At 45.6% G+C, this 18,002-nt stretch overlaps 1 pseudogene across 1 annotated transcript in view; it reads left to right on the forward strand.

Annotated features, from left to right (window-relative positions):
- Nucleotides 1–11,312, forward strand: part of LOC149320518 (uncharacterized) — a 31,184-nt pseudogene extending 19,872 nt beyond the window's left edge. Inside the window, exons 8-9 of the transcript XR_016278807.1 lie at nt 5,099–5,100; nt 9,502–11,312. The product of XR_016278807.1 is annotated as an uncharacterized LOC149320518 (transcript). The remainder of the gene's footprint in view (nt 1–5,098; nt 5,101–9,501) is intronic.
- The last annotated feature ends 6,690 nt before the right edge of the window (nt 11,313–18,002 follow it).

Consider the following 18,002-nt stretch of genomic DNA (forward strand, 5'->3'; position numbering starts at 1 on the left):
ATTTTTAACCTACCTGACATTGCAAAGGGGCAAAGTAAGGTTCTGTGGCATGGCTGATAAGCTCCCCAGCCTATTTTGGGTAACAAAGGGCCCGAACAAACAAGCCAAAATAAAGCTGTTTTGGGTCACTTTGGAGGTATGTTGTTTAAATGAAGCATGTACCCTAAGAGGTTGGAATCCATGCCAAAGCCCTGCTTTGGCGCAGCTTCTGGACTCTTAAGATGCATGTGTCATTTAAACAGCATACCTCCAAAGTGACCCAAAGCAGCTTTATTTTGGCCTGTTTATTCAGGCCCAAAGTGAACTGAAGGCGGGATTGCTTTCAAACATCGATCTTGCCTTCTTTTGTAACAAAATTTCACCTTGGTGTCGCCATACCTTCCTTTGCCCTGTACAACCTCAATTACCGCTCCCGCTTTATCATCAGCCATCTCATTCCCTTCATATCCCATCTGTCGAGTCGTGTTGTTAATATTCATAAAGGAAAAGTATGGGACAATGTGTAAACTACTTCACTCCCGTTGTTATAGTCCAACTATTGCTTCCTGCCCGTTCCTAGCTCTGTTTATCTAGAACGGGGTGTTATGGGGCTGAAGAAAGACAGTCTTTTTGGACTTGCAGCTCTCCCAGCAAGCGCTTTCAGTTAACTGTCACTTCAGCCACCCCTTCTCACCCTGTTGCCAGATCTCAGACCTGATGAAACAGGGAGAATAGCCTCAGCTGTTGTTGCCTTGGTGGAAAAAGGCACAGGCATCCTCCCAGTTTGGCTTGGAGCTGGCTGCTGGTGTTGAGGACGCGGCAGAAGGAGGCTCGGGGCCTCAGTCCTGTCCCCTGTCCAAGCCCCTTGTCAAGCTCAGCCATGAAACCCACTGGGAGACCTTGGGCAAGAAGGCACACTCTCTCAGCCTCAGAGGAAGGCCATGGCAGAACCTCCTCCCTCTCTAAGGAAACTGGCCAAGAAAACCCAGTGACAACAGGGTCGCCATCAGTCAGACAAGAACCGTAATGAAGAGCAAGGAGGGGGCCAACGTAGGGTTGCCATCTTTCTCTACTATAAACCGGGACAAAATGTAGGACAAAATTTAGCCCAAAATGTAGGACATTTAAGGTCCTCCTTTTTTCTTAAATGTCCTATATTTTGGTCTAAATTTTGTCCTACATTTTGTCCCAGTTTATAGTAGAGAATGATGGCAACCCTAACTCCGCCTCCAAGTCCTCACAGACTTCCTTCCCAGACGGCTGACTACATTGTTATTATTATTATTTGAATATTTATTTATATTATTATATGTATTTGTATAAAGTTATATTATTGTATTTTAATGTTTATTTAAATATTTCTACGATTATTTGTGTACATTTAATTATATTCATTCGTATAAGATTGTTATTATTATATTTATGTGTACAAATATAGGCTGATGATGATAATAACGATGATGATTGCAATTATTTGTACAAATATGGTATTATTATTATTATTATTATATTACTACTTGCACCGGCTCTTTCTGCAGAGCTGGGACTCAGAGAGGCTCAACATTAAAAGAACTGTACAGTTATTAAAGAAAACATAGGCAAGAGCTGCATTGGAAAGGAATTCCATGACTGCTGTGACATTCTCCAAAGAGATGGCTATTGCAGGAATAAAACCCTTTATAAAAAGAGGAAACTGTGGACTAGAGCCCTTCAAAATGGAAGACCATCCCTTCCAAAGGCGGTCCTCCAGGAGGAAACCGAGATCTGCCTAGAGCGTCCCTCCTTCATCCGGGTTCCCCTCTTAGCAGCGCCCCTCTAGGAATCTCCTCTCTCTCGTCTCCGCCCAGGGCCGGAAGGGGCGGGGCCAGAGCAGAGAGGGAGGGCCAGCGGGACTCCCCGGGAGGGAGGGCGACTTCCTGTTCCCCGCAGCAGCCTCTGAGGAAGGGGGTGGGTCTGTGGGCCTCGGGGCTGAGAAAGAGAAGGAAGGAAAGGAAGCTCCGCGGTCCTCCAAGGGGAAAGCGAGTCCTGGCTTGACAAACCCTTTTTCCGGTTTCCCCTCAGCGCCTCTCTAGGAGGAGCCTGTCTATCATCCTCGCACGGCCGGAAGGGGCGGGGCCAAGGCGCAGGGCTGGTGGTTTCTCTCTCCTGAAGCGGAAGTGGAGGAGAGGAAAGGAAAGGGGCTCCTCTTCTTCCTCCTCCGGAGAGTCCCTTTAAGGGCTGCAGGTGGGAGGCTTCCTCCTCCTCCTCTGTCGCCCCTCCAGAGACCCCCTTCCCTTCCCCCTGAAAGAAGCCTCACAACAGCCCTGCGAGGGAGGCCAGGGAGATGGAATGAAAGGAGGAGGGAGGCCTCTCTAGCCCCTCTAAAGAACCCCTTGGGACTGGGCTCCTTTGGGGCTCCATGGCCCTCCTTCCCTTCCCCTTAACAGGAGCCCGACAACAGCCCTGAGAGGGAGGCCAGGGAAGGAAAGAAGGCAGGGCCCTGCTTTTGCTTCTGTGGGTCTTTCTCCGGGGATTCCCTCCCTTTGGGCCCCCTTCCCTCCCTCCAGAGAGAGTCAGACCCAAAGAGAGGGAAGAGGAGGAGGAGAAAGGGCCCCACCCTCAGTCTGGATGAAGCGCCTGCCTCAGGCAGCAGAGGCTGCTCCTCTTCCGCGAAGGAAGGACCTTGGGAACAACCGCCCCTTGGTCTCTTCCTCTTTCACTTCAGGCACCAAAAGGAGGCCTTGGAGGCAGAGAGGGAAGTTTGAAGAGAGCACCATCACAGAGAAAAAAGGGCTAAAATAAGGGAAAGGAAAAGGAGGCCCAAAGAAGAGGAGGAAGAGGGGAAATGTTAGGGAGGGAGCAAGAGGGAGGGAAAGGGATTGGAAACCAGGGAGAGGGTCCTGGTTTGTGGCTGAAGTAGGAAAGGGAAGACTCCAGACCCAGACACATGCCCTGCCTCTCCTCAGGGTCTTTGGAGGGGAAGGGGACTTTCTCTACAGAGACAGGAGCACTTTCCACCTTGGATTTTGCCCTAAAACATCCCCTTCCTTCGAGAGGGTCTTCAGAGCAGCCCATTTACATGATGCCTTGCTTCCTTTGTAGGCCTCAGGGTCCCCAGTAATTTCACCTGAGACGGAATCTGGTGAAACAGGGAAGTGCTTTTTTGGCATGCCAGAAACAAGGTTCAGTCTGCCATAAGTTCAGAGAAGGATTTCATGCTGGCCAGGCCAAGTACAGAAGAGAAGAGCCGTGAGCCTTTTCACAAGAGCCATGCAGAGGAACTTCAAGGAAAAGATGCTCAGTTCTGAGGTCCAGCGCCAGCACTTCAGACAGTTTGTCTACCAGGAGGAGGCTTTGGGGCCCCGAGAGGTTTGCAGCCAGCTCCACAATCTCTGCTGTCAGTGGCTGAAGCCAGAGAGACACACCAAGGCTGAGATGCTGGACCTGGTGATCCTGGAGCAGCTCCTGGCCATCCTTCCCCCAGAGATGGAGAGCTGGGTTCGAGAGTGTGGAGCGGAGACCACCTTCCAAGCAGTGGCCTTGGCAGAGGGTTTCCTCCTGAGCCAGGCAGAGGAGAAGAAACGGGAAGAGGAGCAGGTGAGCTTATTTATACTGCCCATTATTATTATTTATTAAGGATTTTGAAAAAATTTAAGTAAGCTCAGTTTTGTTAATGCAGACAAGAAAGAAGGTCTGCTGATCAGTCGAAAGGCAGATCAAAAAATAGGGATACTGCCTGTGTTGTAGGGATTTGGGTCATTGAAGGTTATGGATCTTCCCTTGGCCCCGTTTTTAACCCCAAAATGCAATCAAATTTAAAAACCTGTGTGTGTGTATGTGTGTTGTGGGGATTTGGGTCACTACAGGTTATGGATCTTCCCTTGGCCCCGTTTGCCCCCAAATTCAATCTAATGCCATCTCTGCATCCTGCATTCTCCCTCCTTGTCACCACAGAATTATTGTTGTTGTTGTTGTTATTATTATTATAAATTCCTCACCTTGGAAAGCCAGAAATGCCATACATCCCTTGCTTTCCCTCAGCTACCACTGAATTCCTTACAGAAAGTAGCCAAAGCATTCTCTATCAATTTGCCAAATTGGAAAGAGAAACGTTTGTAACATTCGCATTGTAGCATTCATGTAGAAAAAAAGTATTTTGCAAATGCCGTTTGCAAAGTGTCTTGCTGCTGGAATCGGAAATAAAGGGGAAACAGGCAGTGAGCAACTATCTATCTATCTATCTATCTATCTATCTATCTATCTATCTCTACCTGAAGCTAAAACCATGCACATAGTATGCAAAAAAATAAATAAAATAAAAATAAAATAGAAAATAAAATTAAAATTAAAAAAGAGAAAGCTCCCTGGTGTGAGAGCAGAGGCTTGCTGTGTTCAGTGCCCTCCCTCTGACCTGCCCTGAACCTCCTCCTGCTCCGTTACCCCGATTAGCCTCCATTGCCCCCTTTTCTCCCCCAGCTCTTCATCCTCATCCTCCTCCTGGTCCTCCTCCGTCCCTGATTCTCCTGGCACCCTTTGGCTCCTTCCTTCTCCCCCTGGTCCTGCTCCCGATTGCCCTCCATGGCCCCCTGCTTTCCCCTGGTTCCTTCATCCTCCTCCTCCTGATCTTCTTCTCTTGGCACCCTTTGGCTCCTTCTTCCTCCTCCTCCTCTGATGAACGGGGGGGAATGCTCTGCTCTCTGTCCTCCCTCTGACCTAAACCCCTCCCATGAACTTAACCCGATCATGATCGGGGGCATGTTCACATTTGCCGAATCTGTTTTTTTAAAAAAGATAACGTTTTTTTCTCCGATTTGAAAAGACCCGTGCTAAGGAGCATTTGCCCCTGAACTGATGTGAAAGCCTCTGATTCGCTTGTGAGAGATTCAGGGCCAATATGACCTTCACGTGCAAGATTCGATTCCTGATCCGGGGTAGAAGGTAGTCTGAATGGCCCCCAGGTTTGGTGGTTACTGATTCAGTTCCAGGCACAATTTATTCAGCTATCTATGTCCTGTCAAGCTCCATATGGTTTCCTTCCAGGCTTTTTGAAGGAGTGTATTCTTCCACATGAGTTGTATCTTGTGGGAACATGGGCTAGAGTAGTGGTTCCCATTCTGGGGGTGGAATGACAGTTTCACAGGGGTTGCCAGGGACCCCCCTCAGGGCACCATTTCCAAACAAAGGGCCTCCAAGCTAAGCTCATTGAAGCATCAGCCACCTCCAGGACCCTCAGTTGCTTAGAAACTGCCCACAGCGTCCCCTTTCCTTCCCTCCCAGGAACATAGAGCTCTGCAACAAGGAAGAGAGACAGCACAGCCAAAGAGTTTCAGTTTCACTTGGAACCAATATCCCTCTGCCTTTCTATTATGGGGCTTTCTGGACAGGTTTGCTCAGAGGGGGTTGGCCATTGCCATCCTTTGAGGCTGAGAGAGCGTGGCTCCTTGCCCAAGGTTCAAGGCGAACCTATCCTGGGGCTTTCTGGACAGGATTCATAAGAGGGGGCTGGCCATTGACAGCCTCTGAGGCTGTTTTTGTGATTAATCACTATGCTTTACTTATGTTCAATTTGTAACACTGAAAATACGATTCATAAAAGTACACAATTAAAGTTATGAAGTAGCAACAAAAATAATGTTATGGTTGGGGGTCACCACAACATGAGGAACTGTATTAAAGGGCCGTGGCATTAGAAAGATTGGGAACCACTGGGCTAGAGCCTTCTCAGTGGCTGTCCTTGAGGCCTGAACTCCCTTCATGTGGAAGTTAGGCTGTTTCCGTCCCAAGATGAAAATAGCCTTCTCAAAACTACCTGGAACTGGGTTTAGCGATGTGAATTTCTATTGTTTTAATCTTTCCTTTTGGTCTCTTACGTTTTAATGGCTTCACTTCTGTAGATGCTTTGATTTTTAACTATTATCTGTATATGCATTTATTTTTATGTATTTTGTTGTTGTTCTGCTTTCTGTAAATCACCATGAAACCGAATCCTGAGGAATAGAAGCAAGGGATACAAATGAATAAAAAAATCATCATAATGATGTAAATCTAGCTACCACTTCCCAGGTTTGTTTTTTTCTTTCTGGAAATCATCTGCAATGGGAATGATGCCTCACAAGGCCTTGTCCTCTTCCTTTCCTTTCCTAATTATTATCTCCTCCTCCTCTCTCCCCATTTCTGCTTCTGCTGCAGGACATGTTTATGAAAGTGATGGCTGAGAAGGAGAAGTGTCCTTTTGAATCCAGTCCAAGGCAGGGGCCCAAGTGGATCACGCAAGACAGAGAAGGAATGTCGTCTTCAATTAGTAAGGGCTAGGAGGGTAGTTTCTTGTTTGACTCCCTCTTCTAAATATGTCTGAAATATCCAGACTCTTATCAATTGCAGCACTTGGACCATTTTATCAATCCTAACTAGCCCTTCAAAATACAGACATACCTCAAGTTAACAAAGCCTCTGACCGTGAAGTATATTTTACAAGGACTTTTTATGCCTCATCAGCCTTCCTTTACCACCTCCTCCTCCTCTTTGTAGCTGGTTTTTCGCAACATTGGCACTAGGAGGATTTGAGAAGCACAGGCTTTGAGTATCCAGTTATAGTAGTATGTCTGCAGAAGACAATGCAATAAAGCCTGATGTGAGAAATGGCGTATGTTGCATTTGCACATGTAGGAGGGACTGAAAGGAGAGGGAAGGGTTAGAAATACTATCTTTCCTTTTTTCTTTCTCCCAGGAAGTGGGAGAAGGACTGAATCGATGTGTACAAAGACATCTCTTCATCCTGATGGATTCAGAACAGCTTCTGAGCTAGTCACTCAGGTATGGGACAAGATCTCAAGTGAGCCAAGAAAGACCTCGGCTGGGTGCCCGTCTGACCACTCCCTGGTCCCCAAAGAATCTTGTTCTGTCCCTCTGCTTCTGTCACAAGTTGCCACTGTAAGGGGTCTGTGGATCGCATCCTGTAGGAATTTCAATTTTCTTGAGAATCTGAAAGAATAATTTTCTCTTTCTACAGGTGACTTTTGAGGACATGGTTGTGGATTTCACGGAGGACGAGAGGGCCCTGCTGGATCCAGGCCAAAGAGCCCTTCATCGAGAAGTGATGGAGGAGATTGTGGAGGCCCTCTCCTCTCTGAGTAAGGCTCCCACTTTCTCCTGATTGTGCAACTTTCTTGTGATTGTGCAAGTGCTGAAAAGTAACCCTGGGAGTTTGTCTTCGATATCTTAAAGCAGGCTGAGTGGTTTTCTTTTAGCTTTGCTGCTATTTCTGGTCTCTCTTCCCAGAAAGCCCTTCACTAGGAGACCTTGGTCAAGGTGACAGTGGATGATGTGAAGTCCAGTTGCACTCCGGAGCTACACACACACACAACCCTGCTTTGTCTTCCCAATTGCCATGAAAAATGAAATGAAAGATTGGATTTTTAAGGACAAATGGGAAGGCGGAAGGAGAAATCAGCCACATCTTGCTTCCTTGATCCCACTTCGTTTCGTTCATCTCCCTGAATCCTTTAAAAATTGATACAAAGGGAGAGCCTTCCAGGGACTGGAGAGGAGGGGAGGACTTGGAGGAAGTGGCTGCCATCACTTGGCGAGATCTTCTTGCCAAAAAAGACGGAGAAATCCAAGCCCTGGTGTGGAGAGAGGGGCTAACTAGCGTATGGTGACCTTTAGGTGAACCTGCCATGAGGTTTCCCATCAAGAGAGGCTGAGAAGGTGTGACCTGCCCAAGGCCACCCAGTTCATTTCTACCCTGGTCTCCAAGAATCCTGGTCCAACACTCAAACTACTACATACTGGTTCTCCCTTGGCCCCTTTAGATAGCTAGAGATTTCCTCATGCTCTCGGTATAAGAACAAATTTTGGGACTGACCAAACAAAACTGAACTAGATAATGAAGGTATTTTTTTTCATGGATTCAAACATCCACAGTGTGAAAACATTGAAAAAAACATATAAATTCCAAAAAGCAAACTTTGATTTTGCATGTTATTTTAAGAGATACTCAGCTATTGTATTTTAATGGGACTTGAGCAATCCCAGCAGATAGCAGTGGTACTCTGTACCTACTTTGTTGTCCGGATATTTTAGGATGAGAAATTCCAAATGGTTTGTTAGTTTTCAACAAATTTATTATGACACTAGAATAGTCAGCCATTGGTATCTGTGGGGATTCTGTTCTTGACAGCTTCTGTCCCCACATGAATGGCAAAAAAACACAGGACCTCAAGTCCTCTCCTTCCCAATTGCCAATAGACCTCATGTGCGCACTGCCCTTGGGGAGAATGGGGTGAGGCCATCTGTGGATGCTTCAATCTGCAGATGACAAGCCCATGAAAAGAAAAGGCCAACTGTATGTTGTAGAGATGTTCATTACATTTCAGAAGACTAAGTGGACTTTATCTTGCTGTTCCCCAAACTAATTTTCACACAGTTTGATAATTTCTTGTTAAAATATGTCATATAATTAAAAATTCCTGAAATGGAAACCTTCATGAAATTTAGTGGGTAATCTTTACATCCTAAATTAAGTTCACAGATAGACGTTCTTCTAAATTTCTTTCTTCAAATCAAATTTGGTCTGTATTTCAGTATTACTAATGGATATAACAGGTGGGAATTGATCCCCAGTCTTTAGGGATGTGAAACCACTTGCTGCACAATACTGATTCTGCATTAGTGTCACCAAGCACCATCTGTTCCGTTATTGAGAAGTTCCCCTTCTTCCTTGGAAGCCTTTAAACAGGCTGGATGGCCATCTGTCAGGGATGCTTTGATTTGGATTTCCTGCATGGCAGGGGGTTGGACTGGATGGCCCTAGTGGTCTCTTCCAACTCTACGATTCTATGATTCCCTGGCACATTTTATTGAAGAGCAGATACAATCCGGATATTGCTTGCCCAGTGGCTTCCTGTGGGAAAGGAACTTTAGAACAGGAAAATCAAGATAATTGTGTTTAAGGAGATGGGCAGGGTGTTAGTTCATATTCTATTTCGATTGTGTATTCCTTCACATCAGGGGATTGGACTGGATGGACCTTGTGGTCTCTTCCAACTCAGTGATTCCTTTTTTAAAAACTATGATTCTATGATGCCAAAATCCTTAGGAAAGTTCTCAAGGAAAGAGAACTTATCTCTTAGGAGTCCCATCTGGGTATGAGGTTTTTTGAGATTCTTTGTGTTCTGAGCAGTACTTTTTCTTCCTTCCAGGCAGTGATAGGCAACTGAAACAGGATAATGGGAAACCATGCCAAGTGTTGATGCAAAGAGACCAGAGCAAACAGGTAGAAATGAAGGAAGGAAAAAATAACGCCAGAAATGAGGGGAGGACCACACACCCTTCTCAAAAAGGTGATGTTTCTGGAACCTCAATCGAAGGAAGAATACAGAAACAAAAGAAAACGAGTAAATATCTTTGTCTTGCACGTGACAGAAGTTGCAGCTCTAAAGGAAGTCTTATTATTCACAGGAGAATTCAGACTAAAGAGAAATCATTCAAAGGTGGTGAGTGTGGCAGCTCCAGTTTTATCTCACTTAAAACTATTTACAGAAGAATGAGACCATTCAGATGTTTGGAGTGCGGAAAAGGTTTCACTCAAAAGACAGACCTCACTCGTCACCAAGCAACACACACAGGAGAGAAACCATTTAAATGCCTTGAGTGTGGAAAAGGTTTCACTCAAAAGACACACCTCACCTATCATCAAAAAACCCACACAGGAGAGAAACCATTTAAATGCCTTGAGTGTGGAAAAGGTTTCACTCAAAAGACACACCTCACCTATCATCAAAAAACTCACACAGGAGAGAAACCATTTAAATGCCTTGAGTGTGGGAAAGGCTTCACTCAAAAGATAGCCCTCACTTATCACCAAGCTACTCACACAGGAGAGAAACCATTTAAATGTCTGGAGTGTGGAAAAGGTTTCATTTGGAAGACACACCTCACCTATCATCAAAAAACTCACACAGGACAGAAACCATTTAAATGCCTGGAGTGTGGGAAAGACTTCACTCGGAAGACACACCTCACTCGTCACCAAGCAATTCACACAGGAGAGAAACCATTTAAATGTCTGGAGTGTGGAAAAGGTTTCATTGGGAAGACACAGCTCACCTTTCATCAAAAAACTCACACAGGAGAGAAACCATTTAAATGTCTGGAGTGTGGAAAAGGTTTCTTTGAGAAGACACAGCTCACCTTTCATCAAAAAACTCACACAGGACAGAAACCATTTATATGTCTGGAGTGTGGGAAAGGCTTCACTCGGAAGACACACCTCACTCGTCACCAAGCAACTCACACAGGAGAGAGACCATTTAAATGCCTAGAGTGTGGGAAAGGCTTCACTAGGAAGACACATCTCACTCGTCACCAAGCAATTCACACAGGAGAGAAACCATTTAAATGCCTGGAGTGTGGGAAAGGCTTCACTCGGAAGTCAGCCCTCACTCGTCATCAAGCAATTCACACAGGAGAGAAACCATTTAAATGCCTGGAGTGTGGAAACAGTTATATTCAGAAGGGACATCTCACTAAACATTACAAAAACTCACACAGGAGAAAAACCATTTAAATGCCTGGAGTGTGAAAAACATATTCAGAAGATGCAGGTCACGTTTCGAAAAACTCACAAAGGAAAGAAACCATTTAAATCCCTGGTTTGTGGGAAAAGCTTTACTCAGAAGACAAACTTCTGTCATCCAAAAACTCAAATAGGAGAGAAACCTGAAATGTGGAAAAGGTATATGTAGAAGGCATTCCTCCCTCATCAATAAAAAAACCCATACAAGAGAAAACCCATTTAAATGTTTTTGCGTGGGAAAGAGTTTCATTGAGTAATGAGTCCTCTATCATCATCCAGCAGCTCACACAGGAAAGAAACCATTCAAATGCTTGGAGTGCTGGAAGGGTTTTATTGGGAAGAAATGGCTCACTCATCCTCACATAACTTTCACAGGAGAGAAACCATTTAAATAACGAGTGTGGCAAAGGTACACTCAAATCAAGGAACTCACAGGGCAGAAGCAATGAAAATTACAGCGCGCCCGCGTCATACGCAGGCGTGCTTTACGCGGCTTGAGCATACGCGGGGCAAAAGGGGCGGCGCATCCCATTCAATTGAATGGGCATGCGTGCCCGTTGCGCCCGCACGCCGCCGTGCCACCATGCACGAGCCCCATTGTTTCCAATGGGGCTTGAGCATAGGCGGAATTCGCCTTATGCGGAGGGATCCGGAATGGATCCCCGCGTAAGGCGAGGGCCCACTGTATTTTAAAATGTCATGCTCTCCAGAAGGTTGAAAATGTTTTGTTTTTATTTCATGTGTGTGTACTGTTAGTTTGAATAAAGTTTGATAAAACCTGAACTGCTCCTCTCTTTTCCAGCGATGGAGGTGGAAACATCCTATAACATGGGTTGTCTCCATCTCCCGCTCCAAAATAGGCAGGAAAAAACAGACTTGAAGGAGTCGCCACCAGTCGCAACCCCCCCATCCCTCAGTCAGTCTTTTTCTTGCCTCTCTCCGAGTAGGCTGTTTTTTCCCTTTTCTCCTGCTTCTTTGCCTTAAAGACTTGAATATTTCTTCTAATATTTCTTCTATTCTTCTTCTATTCATGGTCTGTTCTCTCCTGCCTTGGCAACTACCTGCAAAAACAGCAATGTTTTTCTTTAGTCTTGCTCTATCTCTTTGACTTTCTAACGGCTGAAACAAAGCCGGGCATGGAGAGACAGTTCAGAAGCTGCTGTGTTGTAAGCCAACTAGGCCCAACTCCAGCATTAAAGAAGAAGGCCAGCCATGTCTGGCTGAAGCCCAGGTACGGCCAGAGGTGGGGGGAGCCCTCTGTCCTGGACCAGATGCGCTCTGCTGCAATCTCCAGCCCCAGGAAGGGGTCTGTGGAGTGAGATGGACATCCGGAAAGGAATTGGCACGGCGGAGGAGGGAATATTCCCTGTCCTTAACCAAATGGTGCCACACCGCAGTCACCAGCCCCAGAAGGGGTTTGGGTGGTGAGATGGACAACCAGAGAGGACCTTGGCGCAGCTGGAGGAGAGAACCACCTGTCCTTGGCCAGATTGCGCCCCACTGCAGACATCAAACCTGGTAAGAGGTTTGGGCAGTGAGAGAGAGAGAGGAGCCAGACTTCAAGAGGTGAGTGATGATCCTACTTCTAATCCTATGTTTGAGGGTTAAGATTTACCCCAGAAGTTTGTTCCTGCCATACATTGCCAGTTTTCAAAGAGATTTCAGTTACATCAAAAGTGTGACTGGAGAATTTGTTTCTGACTTGCATTGCCAGTTTGAAATAGACCTTAGTTGCACAGAAGTGCAAGTGGAGAGTTTGTTTCTGGCTTGCATTGCCAGTTTGAAATAGACCTCAGTTGCACAGAAGTGCAAGTGGGGAGTTTCCCTCCTAAACCAACTGCCGCCTCCTCCTCCTCCTCTCTTTCCTCCATGATCCACTCAGACTGAAGGGATCAGAGAGGGTTAACAAAAGGATTTGCCAGGTGCATCATCCCCTAGTTTGATGTTTCAGTCACTCCTTTGGGGAAATTTGTCTAAACAATTATTTATTGTGCTTCCCTTTTTAAAAAAGAGACAAAGCTACAAATTAAGTTACAGCAGCCATTTCGATTAACGACACCAGTCAAAAGAACAAAGACCTGCTGCTTCTTAACGGAGTTCATTCCTCAGAAGAGGAATGTGATCTGAATATATATATAATTATAAATTAAAAAAACAACAAAAATGAGGGCCTTTCAGTAGCTCCTGAATGCTCCCGAAATCTCTTAGACTAAGTTTGTTATGGGAATCAACAGATCCCACTTGTGGTTTCCATACTTTATGCTCAATGAAAGTTGTCTCTCCTATTTTCATTTTTTCTAGAGCTATGTGTGGCCTACAGCGCTTGTTAAAAACAAACAAAAACACTTGAGGTCAAAAATAAAGTTCTGCCAGAACATTAACAAATGGTTTAAGATAGTGGCTGTTTAGGAGATACTAGCTGTGAAGACACACCCAACTAAAGGTGGTGGCAGGTTTGGGTGTGCAACGCCAGTACCCTGGTGAGATCAAACTCTTCTACCCAAAAAGACTCTGAAGCTGAATGTAAAGTTCAAAAAAGTGGGAAGTTTAAAAGACAGAAATAAAGAGTTTTCTCCTCCCCAGCTCTAGATAAAAGATACTTTACAGTTTCAGCAGTCTTCAGGATGTCATCTTTCTGGGTCTGATCTCCTCACTCAATGGAGCTGGTGCAGGGTCTTTCAGCTCCTGAATTCTTTGCCTTGATGTAGGTAACTAATTTGGCTAAGTTACCTGGTAACTAAAATGGCTAAGGTGTAAGAAATGCCCTTTCTGGCTGTCTGGTCCTGTATGCCACCAAAAGACAGCTCTCTGCCTGCTCACAGCAAAGACTGCTCCAAAGTAAAAGCCTCTAGCTAGAGCAGAGCATGCTGGGAAAGGGCAAACCAAACCTGGAAAAATGCAGGGTATCCTACAACTCCTCCCACAACTAATACAATTAATTTTCCTACACTAAAATATTCTGTGGCCTGAGCCAACACGAAAGAAAATGCAGGGGGAGATGCAAATAGTCCTGGCAGGACATCACACTAGCCTAAATGTGATTCAATACAATCCAAGACCACAACTGGTTTAGTTCCATTACAAAGACAGATTTGACCAAAGAACTGACGCATAGATGTCCATTACAAACAAAATTTGACATTTCCACCTCTTCCTGGTGACAAATTGTTTACAATAAAGTCTCTTGGCTGAGACTAAGGACAACAAAAAGATCTTACCATCTTTTTATAATACATTCCTCAAATAAAGAATGAAAACAGGGCCCTGACTTTCCTATATTGTCTAAATATGATAATGGGGAGCCTTTAGAGATGAAGATTGCTCTGCTACAGGGACTCCATCTTCTGACTGAGCATTATGCAGTGTTACAACACAATGCAGTTAAGTTTTTTAAATAACATTTTCGAGGCCACCCCTCCACTCCAATTAGTCTACAACAAACGGTCTTGATTTGCCATGAGGCAAAGGTGACTTTTCTTAGATCAGGGCCTTCAGTCTTAGAGACACTCTTCAGAGCTGTCTTCATGAAGGTATCGGGTAAGAGTGGGTTAAACCTGACACATTACACCTAAATTCTGTGTCTGTTGACAAGCGTTATCATTTACCTTGACAGGTAAAGGCAAAACTGACCTTAGTTACCAACCTTACCATTAGTCCCAGGCACTGCTTCACCTGAACCTACAACAACAATGTCAGTGACAATACCTATCTTGTCAAACAATGACAAATAGCCTCAGTCCTGGCTGATTGGTGCTAAAGGCTGGGAGGAAGACTACAGTCATTCTTTCATCTATCAAAACAAATTAAGCAGTCCTATGGGTCCTCTGAACTCTAAAAATTTGCATATATATATACACACACACACGCACCATTTGCATCACTATTTCATTGCTTCCTCAAGATACAGGAAAGCAAAGAATCATTGGCTGATACTAAAAGCCACAAAATGTCTGATCAATATTGGATCAATTAAAAAAAAAACTATACTGTCTTTATAAAACAAAAGAGGCTTGTTCCAATCTTCTTTAATTCTACATTTAAAACAAACAAAAACAAAATTTATAGTGTGGTGCTAGAGCTAAAATGGGTCAATTGGTTTATAAAAAACAGGTTCAGACTGGAGATTCTCCAGAAAATCCTGGAGGCACTTCATGATTTCATGTGTCCCTGTTCTTAGTCGTAGTTGCTTCCCCATCCCAATCCACCTACCTCATCACAATTATTTACACATTGCTTACCAGGGTAAACTTTTTGAATACAAGGCTCTACCGTTCAGTCTGTTGTTTTCTTCAGTGACACTCACTACACTGATAGGGACACATTGAAACAGTGAGATCTTCATGTATACCCATAACTTCACAATGTCCTGATCAGATCTGTTTCTCTTCCTCAAGATGTAACAGACGTCGAGTTGTGCTTTCCTTCCTATCCAGACATGGTTTTCTGCTAACTAGAATCATAGAATAGAGTTGGAAGAGACCACAAGGGCCATCCAGTCCAACCCCCTGCCATGCAGGAAATCACAATCAAAGCATCCCCGACAGATGGCCATCCAGCCTTTGCTTAAAGACCTCCAAGGAGGGAGACTCCACTGTCGAACAGCCCTTACTGTCAGGAAGTTCCTCCTAATGTTGAGGTGGAATCTCTTTTTCCTGAAGTTTGCATCCATTGTTCCTGTTCTAGTCTCTGGAGCAGCAGAAAGCAAGCTTGCTCCCTCTTCAATATGACATCCCTTCAAATATTTAAACAGGGCTATCATATCACCTCTTAATTAGTTCCATTTCAGAACCCACAACACTTTGGAGTGGTTGTAGACATGTTGCTGACCAGAGTCTACCTGACCAAACAAAGGGTAAGATCCATGAAGAACACCCTCAAGCAGGTGGGTTGTTCCCAGTTATCTGAGCTAGTGTTACTGGTGCACCTATAGTGCCTGATCTGCTTCAGTTAACAGTTTGGCATGAATACGAGGAGCCTAGAGTGGTTCCTCTAGCTATTTCAAAATAGATGTCACAGATAAATCACTTGTTCTGACATATACCTAATAAGTTCAAATCCCTTTGAACGGTGGTTGTTGCTGTCAATCGAGAAGGATTGTCTGATTTGGCCCCTGATGGAGTTCCAACTAATGGTGGAGGCCAGCTTAGGGCGATGCTAATCACTTTTTTACTTTCATAAGCAAAATGAATAAATAAAAAATACGACCAAAAAATACGGCTTCAATTAAAACCAATAGTGTTTGTTTTCAACCACAACTACTAACAGCTCAGTTCTGATTCAAATTGACAAGTTAACATTAAGGGTTCATGTACACCAAATGACTGACCCAATCCAGGTCACTGATGACAAAATCAACATTTCTAATAACTTGATTCAAGAAATGATTCAACATATTTTGGCACAATCAAAACAAGTTGTTGATAAAATTGTGGCTTGGCTTGGATGCATTTTAACATGCTACAAAAAGATTGTGATATCTCTGTTGTGATCAGTTGTTGATCATTCCATTTACAGTGCAGCTACTTCCTCTGCACTACCAACAATCACATCCATCTAAGATAAATGTAGGACATGACATGGCCTTCATCTTTCACATTTACATGCCACTTCTTTTGAGTTGCCTTGAATCAAAAGAGGCTTCCTGTGGAAGACACATCTGGTGGTTCTCACATAAGTGATATGCCTCAGTTTACCCACCCATTAGTTGGAGAGCTTTAATAAGTCCCACATAATAGGATGTTTCCACCTCCATCACTGGAAAAAGGAACATTGGGTCTTACCTGTGAGACGTTCATTTTCAGCGATGTAGGTGGTGAGCAGACCCAGCTCCACCAGGGCTAGCCTGAAGGAAGAGACTCCTCCCTCCTTAACTGTCATCTTGGCCCGAGAGGGAGTGATCAGGCAGACCCAGCTCCACCAGGGCTAGCCTGAAAGAAGAGATTCCTCCCTCCTTAACTGTCATCCTCCGGCCTGAGAGGGAGGGATCAGGCAGACCCAGCTCCACCAGGGCTAGCCTGAAGGAAGAGACTCCTCCCTCCTTAACTGTCATCTTGGCCCGAGAGGGAGTGATCAGGCAGACCCAGCTCCACCAGGGCTAGCCTGAAGGAAGAGACTCCTCCCTCCTTAACTGTCATCTTGGCCCGAGAGGGAGTGATCAGGCAGACCCAGCTCCACCAGGGCTAGCCTGAAAGAAGAGATTCCTCCCTCCTTAACTGTCATCCTCCGGCCTGAGAGGGAGGGATCAGGCAGACCCAGCTCCACCAGGGCTAGCCTGAAGGAAGAGACTCCTCCCTCCTTAACTGTCATCTTGGCCCGAGAGGGAGTGATCAGGCAGACCCAGCTCCACCAGGGCTAGCCTGAAGGAAGAGACTCCTCCCTCCTTAACTGTCATCTTGGCCCGAGAGGGAGTGATCAGGCAGACCCAGCTCCACCAGGGCTAGCCTGAAAGAAGAGATTCCTCCCTCCTTAACTGTCATCCTCCGGCCTGAGAGGGAGGGATCAGGCAGACCCAGCTCCACCAGGGCTAGCCTGAAGGAAGAGACTCCTCCCTCCTTAACTGTCATCTTGGCCCGAGAGGGAGTGATCAGGCAGACCCAGCTCCATCAGGGCTAGCCTGAAGGAAGAGACTCCTCCCTCCTTAACTGTCATCTTGGCCCAAGAGGGAGTGATCAGGCAGACCCAGCTCCACCAGGGCTAGCTTAAAGGAAGAGACTCCTCCCTCCTTAACTGTCATCTTGGCCCGAGAGGGAGTGATCAGGCACACCTTGCTCTATCAGGGCTAGCCTGAAGAAAGAGACTCCTCCCTCCTTAACTGTCATCTTGGTCTGAGAGGGAGTGATCAGGCAGACCCAGCTTCACCAAGGATAGCCTGAAGGAAGAGGCTCCTTCCTCCTTAATTGTCATCTTGGCCTGAGAGGGAGTGATCAGGCAGACCCAGCTCCATCACGGCTAGCCTGAAGGAAGAAGCTCCTCCTTCCTTAACTGTCATCTTCTGTCCTCCTATTCCCCTCCAGCTATGCTCTGACTGTGTGGGGGAGAGGCTTGCGTACCCTAATGAAGTTGTGAGCTATTCTGGCGGTGGTAGGGTAGGGCCTCCCATGCCAGACAGGTCACAACCGAAGGGTCTGACCAAGAGCGCCAAAGGGCAGGATGGGCTCTCTAGCCCTATGGCAACCATCCTAGGAGAAGGAAAACTCTAATCCCAAACCTGGGCAGATGGTGCTTGTCTAACCCTGTAAGGTCAACCATCTAAGAGAAGGAAACTAATCAAACCTACGACCTGGGGACCTCGCTGCCACCGCCCATGCTTGTCAAGGCCTCAGCAGTCGAACCTCTGGTTTAAAGGGTGAGGCCAATTCTGTGCATGCTGCGCTCCACCAGAAAAATCCATTGCACAGGCTCAAAGGATGCATCCAATGTCATCAATGCGCTTGTACAAAGCACGGATGAGTCCTTCCTGAATCTTTAT

Source organism: Sceloporus occidentalis, unplaced genomic scaffold (assembly GCF_023333645.1).
Source record: "Sceloporus occidentalis isolate IW3139 unplaced genomic scaffold, rSceOcc1.0.p SCAF_1, whole genome shotgun sequence".
In the NCBI taxonomy this organism is placed as follows: Eukaryota; Metazoa; Chordata; class Lepidosauria; order Squamata; family Phrynosomatidae; genus Sceloporus; species Sceloporus occidentalis.